This window comes from Borostomias antarcticus (genome assembly GCF_949987555.1).
Source record: "Borostomias antarcticus genome assembly, contig: scaffold_92, whole genome shotgun sequence".
NCBI classification, from domain to species: Eukaryota; Metazoa; Chordata; class Actinopteri; order Stomiiformes; family Stomiidae; genus Borostomias; species Borostomias antarcticus.
The window spans coordinates 504649-516587 of NW_028176159.1; positions in this window are offsets into that span (position 1 = coordinate 504649).

Below are 11939 nucleotides of genomic sequence, written 5' to 3' on the forward strand. Positions count from 1 at the left end.
AGCTCAGAGAGCAATATGTACTCTATTCTGTCTTCAATTGGGGGTGTTTTTGTCAAAGAATGAATACAGAATAATTGTAGAAAATTCTTACTCTAAAGTTTATCCCCATTATGGACTTACTTGTTTTCTCTAAGTCAGTGTCTCAAATCCAGAAGTCACTAGCTACTCTGATGAGGTGGAATGGATCACTGAATGTTTAAGTGTCTGCGTCAGCAACGTCTACTATGACATCATAAAAGCAATGGGAGATGTAACGTGGCGAGGCACCCTCTAGTGGTTTTGATAGGGGTGTGGAAGTGTTGGAGTCGGACTGATGAGTGCATTTTTGAAATAGGATATCTACATTAGGTAAACACGGGTGTAATTAATAAAAAGGCGAGGTTGCTGCGAGTGGTTGCTAAGCAAAGCGTTCACTAAGTGTAGTCACAAGCACCAACCCCCCTCTCCCCCCACCGGGACGGCTCCCTCTCTCCTCCCCGATAGGTAGATTTGGGTAGCGTTCTTTGAGCGCGAAGGACGACCGAGAGGCGAGATTAGCGTTCGTTCAAGTAATAATAAAAAAAAGAGTCCCATAGCCATTGAATTGGTAGTAGCCTAGGCTATTTTGAGGTTGGTCATTTCTCCGAGTGAGAATTGTGAAGCGTGGCGAGTGAGCGTGAGAATAGGCTGCAATGCGTGTCTGAGACTTCCCTACTAACACAATCAGGTTGCAGCAATGTTGCAGAAACGTGCAATTTAGACTTTTGTATGGTCCACTCAACGTCAAGTTAAACGTGCATGCAACGCAAACGCGGTATCTGCACACAAGTTGCTGCAACGTGCAGGTCCAACGTGTCTGCAACGTGCCTGCAATGTGTACACAACGTTGTGATTTCCGTGATGATTTCGATGTATATTGCTGCAACGTTGTATACACGTTTATATATTACTTTGTTACGTTGCTGCAACGTGGTCTACACTTCCGTTGGCTACATATATAATTTGCATTTTTATTGGGCGACGGCATCACAGACCTAACTGAAAAACAAAAGGGATAAAGGAAAGGGATGAGCAGGAAACTGTATGGTGTTGGCAGCATGCTTTGGCTTCTGGCATTTGAAGGAAAATAAATTAAGACTAACAGGTAGACATCACAACACCACAGCAGTACATGCCACTCTTACCTGGTCTGGCTGGGGTGCTATACATGAAGCCTGGGCTCGCATGGTTTTCGCTCACAGGGGATGAGCTCGGAAAATCTGCAAGATGAGTAAATGGTATTCAATCTAAAAAAGCCAATCACAGAGCTAACTGAATGGGATTAGCAGGAAACTTTATGGTGTTGGCTTTGGCTTCTGGCATTTGGAGGGAAACTAAATAAAGACAAGACAGGTAGACACCACAGCAGTACATGCCACTCTTACCTGGTCTGGCTGGGTGCTGTATGATCTGGCTGGGGTGCTATACATGGGGCCTGGGCCCCGCTCGCCCACATGGGACAAGCTTGGAAAATCTGCAAGATGAGTAAAATGGTATTCAAAATAAATAAAAAATAGTCCAACTATCAGTGTGCAGTAGGCATAGACATTTCATTTCAACACAAACATGCATACCTGGATTGTACAGCACACGTGGATTGTACTGGACCGCTGGCAGAGGCCTTTCAACTCCGGCACCTGGCACCTGGTCTTTGGCCTGCATAGTGGGGACCAATGGCTGCCCGGGGCTTGGAATATCTAGTGGAATATCAGTAAATTAGCTCAGACTACTCGATTTCAAAAGTACTACTCTTTTGGGACTGTTGAATGCACTTTAGTATATTACCTTCGTCACTGGAGTGATAGCGCGTGTTGCGCCGTCTCTTTCTAACGTCCTGGCACTCGTCATCGACGACTGCTGCTCAAAGACTTTTGCCATGAGCCTGGCACCTTCGTAATGATCTGTGTGCATAAAGTACCATAATAAATACATTTCAGCCATCCTGTTTCCTCAGAATAATGAGTCATGATCTTTTTCCCCCCCGCCAGTATTTTTTAACAGCTTAAAATGCAAACAGTACCAGTTGTGGACTTGGGGAAAACCCGGACTCTGTGGAGCGCCCAGCCAGGGTTAGGTTCCACGCAGCTCTTTATCCGTTGGCTGAATTTGTTCATCGGCGAGGAACACATCTGCAACTGTGAGTGAAACCATGTTAGTACCCGCTTCCCTGTACTATTGAAAAGTAGCACCAATCAGAAACATTGTTCACACAAACATGTTCTTACCCCATCCTTTTTGGAGAGCCAGGATACTGAGACAACCGACACTGTCCTCCTCCAGAAACTCCACACTGCAATACAGTCTGCCCAATAAACAAAAAAATATTAAGGTTATAAACACATAAGGACCCTATGGGAAAGTAGGCAGAGGGGAAGAAGCGACTAAAACAACAATTCAACAAGTCATTACAGCCGATAAGTAATTAGTGACACGCCACTATTCTATCCTTTTTTTAATTTATTTTTTATTCTCTGCCGGCATCTGACCAGGACAGATGCGGTCAATGGCGGCTAATCATCAGTGTGGAAAACAACAGCTAGTTTAGGCACCGCGATTACCTCGTGGGTGGCAGTCTCCTACTTTACAGACAAATGGAAAATATATAAAGCATTATCTTGGCTTCGCCTTCACCTTTGCCTATGTAAAATTAACCTAAGATTCGTGATGGCCTTAGAAAGCCTGACACAAGCGAGCTCCCAATGTGAGTCAAATTCAGCAGTCAAACAAACAATTTCCCTCAGTCCAGCGGCCATTTTATATTAACGTTAACTAACACAAACTACCAGCTCAGACCGTTCGCTTATGTTTCTGCAAATGTTCGCGGCGAACACAAAGCCAGCAGTAACAGAAAAAAGATTTGCAATAGTTTGTCGGAGTATTTTCAATATTGTCTAAACATTAGTCAAGTTCGGGCCTTGACTTAGCTAGCATTAGGTAGCGTGTTAGCTAGCATTAGGTAGCGTGTTAGCTAGCATTAGGTAGCGTGTTAGCTAGCATTAGGTAGCGTGTTAGCTAGCATTAGGTAGCGTGTTAGCTAGCATTAGGTAGCGTGTTAGCTAGCATTAGGTAGCGTGTTAGCTAGCATTAGGTAGCGTGTTAGCTAGCATTAGGTAGCGTGCTAGCTAGCACTAGCTAACGTTAGCTAGCTAGCATTGGGCTTCCAATTCCTGAACTTAGTTTAGCGTGCAGGTTATGAGTTACTTCTGTTTACTTAAATTATTACCGGTAAGTAAACAAATAAATAGCTAAACCAACAGTCAAATCAATGTAATTTGATGAGAAAAAACCCCGAGGTAACTGGTATAACTTACCAGAGATGAGTGCGCACCACACAAAAAAAGTGTTTTAGTCCCCAATCTGTTCTCTTTATGGCTTTAAACCACAGCTTTCGACGGTTCCTCTGAAAAGGGTGACATCTCGAGGGGATGCTGAAGAATCTGAGGCCATCATCTTGTCCTTTTCTGTTTGTACAGTTCACAGCACAGCAGCTTTGAGGCATAATTAGCTACACAAAACGGAGCTACTGTGGCTAGCGAGTTCGTTCCTCGTTCGCTCGTTCCTTTTTCCCAAAGAGGCTGCGTGCGCACCCCGCTGTGACGTAGACGGCGAACCCATCTATAGGGAGGGAAAGTGATCTCATCGCCCCCTAGTGGAAGTGTTCCATAATGCCGAGAGAATGAATGGGATTTCTCGACACGTCTTTTGAAAAATGATATCTTGGTCGACACCGAAACGTTAGTTTTAATTAATGAAAAAGCATTAAATGTTAACAAACAGGGAAATATACAATCAATAACATTTCTAAGATGAGTTATTCACCTCAACATAGTACAATATGAAGGATATAAGCGAAAATTTTAAAAAAGAACAAAAGACAGGAGCAGTTTGGCAAAGAATCCTGCCTACTTTAACTGTGAACCAAGCAAGCAGTGACGTCACGGGATAGCCCGATTGCAATCCTAATGCTAGCCTAATAGGACTTTAATCCAACATCACAGCAACGTTATTTAATGACGTTGCAGGGACCCATATTGCCAATGTTTGCAACGTTGCAGAAAAGTCTAATTAGACTTAGGAGGGTAAAGTTATTTTCGACCTTAGATGGACGTTGTCACAACATCGCCTGATGGTAACGTTGCAACTTACCTAAGTACAACTTATGTGCAACGTTGCTGCAACCCACTGTGTTAGTAGGGTTGGCAGCCCCGGGTTTCACTGATCTAGCGGCCAGTAAATTCGACCAAATTTCAAGAGGTGGACAAACCTGGATTCATCTCGGCATACAGATAATTCAAGAGCAATTGACTCATGTTTACGAAGCACACCAACATAGTGCTCTGATCAGCTGCACTCTCCAGTGAAGTTCTCAAAACGCGACAGATGCCCGGATCCGTAGCCTAGATCTCATTGTATTACAGTAATTTAGCAGACGCGTTTATCCAAAGCAACTAACAATAATTGCATTTAACGTAGGAAAAGCCAATGTAGGCTACTAGCCTACTAGGCTACTTGCCAGAACTCACAAGTGCATCTCCTTTCTGAAACAAGTGACTAAGAGCATAATCTAGTGCTGAAGGCAAAGTGCAAGAATAGCAATCTAAAATACCATAGAGGGATCGTTGTAGTTCTCTCTGTAAAATAACTACAACGTAGACCTAAATTAAAGAAATAAAAAGTACCTTTGAGAAACCGCACATTATTGCGGCGGAATTTGATATTGTTAGTAGCCTAGTTTATGGCTTTGTCAATCCATTGATATCGATTTATAATTATTTCAAGTTTTTCTCCCTATGCAAAAGATGGGGCGGTTGTGTGAACCCAACTAGTAGAGAGCGTAGTTTTACGCTTTGGCTCCCTTGAACATAGATGGTGAAGTGGGCTATCTGGAGCGTACAGGGAACATAGTAGGCTAATGCTGATGATTTCTGTCACGGGCAGCATACACTGCATACCCTCAGTCCCCTAATAGGTCTTATTTCATTTCAACTTGGCTATTAAACTTGATGGAGCATGTTACATTTGAGCAATATGATGATAATATGGCTAAAAGGTAGGCTACAATATGTCACAGTGCACTGGCTACTGCTATCATGTACAGTACTCCTACACATAGTAACTTCAGTTTTACAAGATGCCACAGTGCACTGGCTACTGCTATCAATACGATACAGTACAGTGCTCCTAAAATACCTATGTTATATACAGATGCCCTCAGCTGCAGGATCATCTCCTTTGATGATTTTACCTCTTTTGAATACCACGCTATTGTCTTAAAATGCCAGCCCCCAGTTCTGGCAGTAACAGTGTATAGGCCTCCTAAACAATGCCCTGCCTTCTCTACCGAATTTTCAGAACTCCTGTCCATTGTTACGGTTTCACCTCCACACACGCCCCCCTCCTCCGCCTCTCCACAACCCTCCACCTCTGTGCCTACCTCATACGCCCCCTGCAGCTCGGCACGGGCACTGAGGGCGCTCCAACGACAGCTGAAATGAGTTGAGCTGATGGGCGAATGAGCTTATGGCCGGATCACTGCACACCTGCTGCCACCTTCTCATCAACCCCCTCTACCTACAAGAAGCCGGTTTCTCCAGCCATTCATCGCCAGATCTTCCCTAAGAAACGCCTGGCAAGTATCGTAGTTGTTAAACAAAGTATTTCTGCTTATATATATGTGTGTTTGTGTGCTCTCTGGACCACCGCACCCCAAGGCTTACTCGTCTCTCCGTGTTCCCTACAGAACGACCAGGTGTGCTGTGATCCGGCTTGCCTTTCCCATCACTCTGCCCGCCACCCACTGCAGCTGCTCCAACCGACCTCAACCTCCAGCCTGCCAGGCTCCCAACCTGAGCCATCCGGGCACTACCTTCCCTCCCAGCTCCAGCAATAAACGCCCTGCTGGGCAAAGAGCTTCCTGCCTACTGTGTCGTGCACTTGAGCCCCGTAGCTAACTAGCCTTAACAGTCCATCATCCATACAAATTATGACACCCTTGATCTAGTGATTACTAAGGGCCTGACTATCACTGTCTCCTCTATTAGTGACCTCGCTCTCTCTGACCATTTCTGTATCTTCTTCACTGCATTGGTTCCTAAAGTCAAAAGTAGTACTAGCGCTTTATCAAGAAACGTTATCTTACCTCCGCAGTATCCGATAGTTTTAGAGGAATAATGATCACAAACAATTTATCAACTCCAGAAGTGGGGCCGTCAGGCACTATTGAAGACTTAGCATCCGCCTTTAACACCAGAGTAGGGGCAGCCTTGGATTCTGTAGCACCTATTAAACTGAAAAAGATCACAGCCAATCATAAAGCTCCATGGCGAAATGAGGAAACAAATCAACTAAAGAGAACCTGCAGAAGATCTGAGCGTATATGGAGAAAGACCAAGCTACAGGTCCACCATGATAATCTCAAAGAACATCTTGCTGCCTTTGATAAAGCAATAAGAAATGCAAGGAAAGACCACTTCTCAAAATTCATATCTATCAACCGAAATAATTCAAGAGTGCTCTTCTCAACAATTGATAGCCTAATAAACCCTGCCGTAAAAACACCAGATAACCTGCTCTCTACCTCCAAATGTGAGGAATTTGCAGCTTACTTCAGAGATAAGATTATGAATATTAGGAGGAAAGTCACCCAGGAAAGGCCATGCATCCTGTTCACAGATCCTCTTCCTCCATGTAATGGACATATGAGCTTGTTTACACTGGTGGACACAGAAATGTTGAGAAAAGTAGTATCCAAACTCAAATCCTCCACAAGCCTGCTGGATCCCATCCCCACTGATTTTTTCAAAAAAAAAATTGACTCTGTATCCCATGACATTTTAGCCATTGTTAATGACTCCCTATCTACAGGTGTCTTCGCACCAATACTTAAAACTGCTTTGGTGAGACCCGTGCTGAAGAAAAAGCAATTTTAGACCAATCTCCAACCTTCCCTTTTTGAGTAAAATTCTGGAAACGATTGTTTTCAAACAGATTAATGATTTTTAAACAGATTAATGATTTCCTAGCTACAAGTTCTACCCTTGACCTTTTCCAGTCCGGCTTTCGCGCCCATCATAGCACAGAGACAGCATTAGTCAAAGTTGTAAATGACCTCAGAATTAATGCTGACTCCAAAGAGCTCTCTGTTCTTGTCCTCCTGGACCTGAGTGCAACCTTTGATACTATAGATTATGCAATCCTCATCAAAAGACTGGAGAAGTGGGTTGGCCTCTCCGGTCCAGTCCTTAATAGGCTTAGGACCTATCTAACCGGTCGTGATTTCTTCGTTGCCCTCGGTGACCATAGCTCAGGAAAGATCCCTATGACCTGTGGGGTGCCCCAAGGATCGATCCTAGGACCTCTACTCTTCAGCCTGTACATGGTGCCCCTTGGCAGTGTCATCAGGAGGCACAACATTAGCTACCATAGCTACGCAGATGATACCCAACTCTATATTTCTGTAACACCCATTAACTACAGCTTGATTGACTGCCTTGTCAAGTGTATTACGGATATAGATGTATGGATGTCACATAATTTCCTCCAACTAAACCAGGACAAAACAGAAGTACTGATCATTGGAGAAAAAGCTGAAAGAGAGAAACTATCTGCACATTTAAAAACTCTGGAAATTGACACCAAATGCCAGGCTAAAAACCCAGGTGTCATACTTGACTCAGACCTTAATTTCGAAAACCACATCATGAATATTACAAAGACATCTTTTTACCACTTAAGGAACATTGCCATGGTGCAACCCTTTCTCTCTCAGTCTGACACCGAAAGACTAATGCATACTTTCATCACAAGCAGGCTGGACTACTGCAATGCTCTACTATAAGGCCTACCAAAGAAAGCAATCTCTAAGCTACAAATGATACAGAATGCTGCAGCACGAGTCCTCACTAAGACTAGACGAAGGGCACACATCACACCAGCCTTAAAATCACTACACTGGTTACCTGTCAACTCTAGAATAGACTTTAAAATACTATTACTAGTCTATAAATCTCTCCACAGTCACGCACCAGAAAACATTTCAGACATGCTTGTCAGGTACATGCCCAACAGACCACTCAGATCCTCAGGTACTGAACTCGTAACTGTCCCAAAAGCCAGGACCAAGAAAGACGGAGAGGCAGCTTTTAGTTATTATGCCCCCAACCTCTGGAACACCCTGCCGGAGTGCCTAAGAAGGGTCGAAACAACGGAGGTCTTCAAGCAAGATCTCAAGACGTACCTTTTTGGCCTAACCTACAATCAATAGCCAGGACCTTGAGACACAGAAAGGCAGCCTCAAACCTACCTGTGAATCCTCTGTATACATTGGTGTATATCCTGCTATGCACTCTATGTATATCAAGTTGTGTACAGAAGCTGGTTGCCCTGAAACAGGCTTGTTCTGTTCTGATATCTGTGTTGCTTCAAAGGCTCAGCATGCTACTAACCGTTTTCTGTCTCCCCTAGTGCCTCTCTCTCCCTCCTACCTTCTAACCAGGTCCAGTGGATGCCCCACTGTCACCCGCACACCACCCTGAGTCCGATAGATACCCCCGTGTCAGCTGTGGATGTCGTAGTATTTAGTTAACACACACACACACGTACACACATCAGTCCACATCCGGCTTAGGCCTGGACCTGGGCCCAGTCCCCCTTCCCCTCACCCTAACCCGGGTCCGTATCCTTTTCCTACCCCCTCTCTACCCCAACCCCTGCCTCTATCTGGGCCCAGGCACATTCACGCACACACAGACATACACCAGTGTTTGCCATGTCTCTCCTATTATGTTTTTAGCCTCTCTTACTCTGAAAATGTAATTTAATGTAATTTATTGCTTTATAAATGTTCTTAGCCGGTAGACGTAACATACTCCAGGAGCTTGCTCGATTTCCTTGTTGAGAGGGGTCAGGGAAGAATTTGTACAGCTCACTTTTTGCTTCCCTCTGGAATATGTAGGGATGGGGTGTATCCCCACCTCCCTTGTTCTCTGTAAAGTGCATTGTGTTGCCTCTGTGTCACGGCACCGCCGCGTCAGCCTCGTCCAGCTCCTCAGCCCCCTGACCCCGGCCCGAGCCCCGGTTCTGACGCTGGTCCCCAGCCTGTCCCTGTCTCTCCAGTGCCGGACTCCGTTTCCCCCAGCACCTCTCAGAGCCTACAGCGGGAACTGCGAGCACGTCTGCGGTCACAAGCCAGACACGCCCCCGATCCACACCTGCCGTGCGTCACCTTGATTGCCTCTCCTCCACACCTCAACGCACCTGGTCCTGATCAGCCAATCAACGCACCTGGTCCTGATCAGCCAATCGCCAGCAGGATAAGAAGCCGGTCCACACAGCCCTCTGTGCCAGATCGTTGACCAACCATCCTAGTGGGTACACGTCTCTAGCTCCCTGCCTCGTCTGTTTTTGAACCTTGCCTTACCCTGTTCTCCCTGTCTTCCCAGTATCCAGTTCCTGCCTGACCCACGCCTGTACGATTACCCTGCTCCTGCCTGACCCACACCTGTACGATTACCCCGCTCCTGCCTGACCCACGCCTGTACGACAACCCTGCTCCTGCCTGACCCACGCCTGTACGACAACCCCGCTCCTGCCTGACCATCGCCTGTACGACTACCATGCTCCTGCCTGACCATCGCCTGTACGACTACCACGTCCCCGCCTGACCCACGCCTGTCTACGGACCACGTTACTGCCTGCCTCTCCCCGGATCTCAATAAACGTGCCTACGGGCTTTCACCCCAATCGTGTCTGCTCTTGGGTCCTCCATCAAAACCCTAACAGAACGATCCGGCCAACATGGACCCAGCGGACAATACAGGCCTCCGGCAGGCCGTCACCTCCCAAGGGATTCTCGTGGGACAACACAGCGTTCTACTCCGGGACGCCGATACAGCGATGCGGGCTCTCAACGCTAATATGCAAGGCCTGTCGGCCCAGGTAACCAAGTCGGAGCAAAGCCTGCACACTATCGCCGCTACCATGCAAACCCTCAGCGAGCAGGTTAGCCAATTGGTCATATCCACGGGCTCCGCAGCCCAGGGGGAGGGCCCTGCACCCGGAGCCCTGGCAGCTAGCCCAGCCCCTGTGACTGCATCCCGACGTGAGCCTAACCTCCCTAGTCCCAAGCCGTATGACGGTGATCTGGCTCGTTGTGGGTCATTTCTAATGTAATGTGACTTCATCTTTATTCACCAGCCTAGCATATATTCACTGGACGCCGAAAGGATAGCCTTCGTGTCTAGCCTACTTACCGGTCCACCCCTTAGTTGGTTTGAAGCCACCTGGAAAGCTAACGCGGCTTGTCTCCGGTCTTACGCTGAATTCAGCTTGGAGTTCAGAAAAGTGTTTGATCATCCCGCCCTTGGTCACGACTCAGCCTCACGTTTAATGAACTTCCAACAAGGTAGCCGTAGCGTGGCAGAGTACTCCATAGAGTTCAGGATCCTAGCCGCGGATAGCGGGTGGAACGATACCGCCTTACAGACCGCTTTCCGTGCGGGCCTGTCCGAGACTCTGAAGGACAAGTTAGTCAGGGACACGCCCACTACCCTTGACAGCCTAATCTCCCTGGCTATCAAAATCGATCACCGCCTGAGGGAGCGTAGAAAGGAAAGAAGCCGCACATCCGGTTTTCCATCTAAGCTTCCCAGCCAGCGTTCCCCTAACCCGCCTTCTCAGCTCTCGCCACGTCATGAAGCGCTCTCCCCTCAGCGCACCACGACGCCACATGCCTCCGCCCCCGAGGACGAGCCCATGCAGTTGGGCGGCGCACGACTCTCCGAGGCTGAACGCGCTCGCCGTGTGAGCGAGCGCCTCTGTTTCTACTGCGGTCAACCAGGTCATGGCCGTGCCTTCTGCCCCGCTCGGCCAAAAACCCAAGCCCACCAGTGAGAGTGGGTTAACCGGTGGGCTGTGCCCTGTCACCCACGCCCCCCATGGCCAAGCTAGCGCACGTGGGCTCTCTTTCCAATGGCTCCTCCTGTGTCGATGCCCAGGGGCGGATGCACCTCGACGTCTCCATCACTGTGAACCAACGGCCCATCTCAGTTCTCGCCCTTGTTGACTCAGGTGCCGACGACAATTTCATCGACGCAGAGCTAGTAATGCAGGCGGGTATTGCCACCCTCCCCAGAGAGCCCCCTGTTACCGTGCACGACCTTAGCGGTAGACTCCTAGCCAACATTACGCATGTCACCGAACCCTTGAGCGTGGTCATCTCTGGAAACCATCGCGAGTCCTTGTCCCTATTGGTCATCACGTCCCCCCAGAGTCCCATAGTGCTTGGCCATGCGTGGTTAAAACAACACAATCCCCATATCGACTGGTCCTCTAACCGAGTAGTCAGCTGGAGTTCCTTCTGCCTCAGTACCTGCCTCACATCTGCCCGTCCCCCAGCAGAGGGCGCTGTTTCCCCTATTGAGCCTCCTGACCTGTCCCAGGTGCCCCCCGTCTACCACGACCTTGGAGAGGCCTTCAGTAAGCAACGAGCTCTCTCCCTACCGCCTCATCGCCCCTATGACTGCTCCATAGAGCTCCTCCCTGGGGCCCCTCTGCCCTCAGGCCGTCTGTTCCACCTGTCACGTCCTGAGAGAGACGCCATGGAAACTTACATCAGGGACTCTCTTGCTTCTGGCATCATCAGGCCATCGTCCTCTGCAGTAGGTGCCGGATTCTTCTTTGTCGGTAAGAAGGATGGTTCCTTACGACCCTGCATTGATTACCGGGCTCTGAACAGCATAACTGTTGAAAACAAGTATCCCCTGCCTCTCCTCGCTTCTGCCTTTGAGCCCCTCCAAGGCGCCACCGTCTTTTCCAAACTGGACCTCAGGAACGCCTACCATCTGGTTCGGATTACAGAAGGAGACGAGTGGAAGACTGCTTTTAACACCCCCCTTGGACATTTCGAGTATCTGGTGATGCCT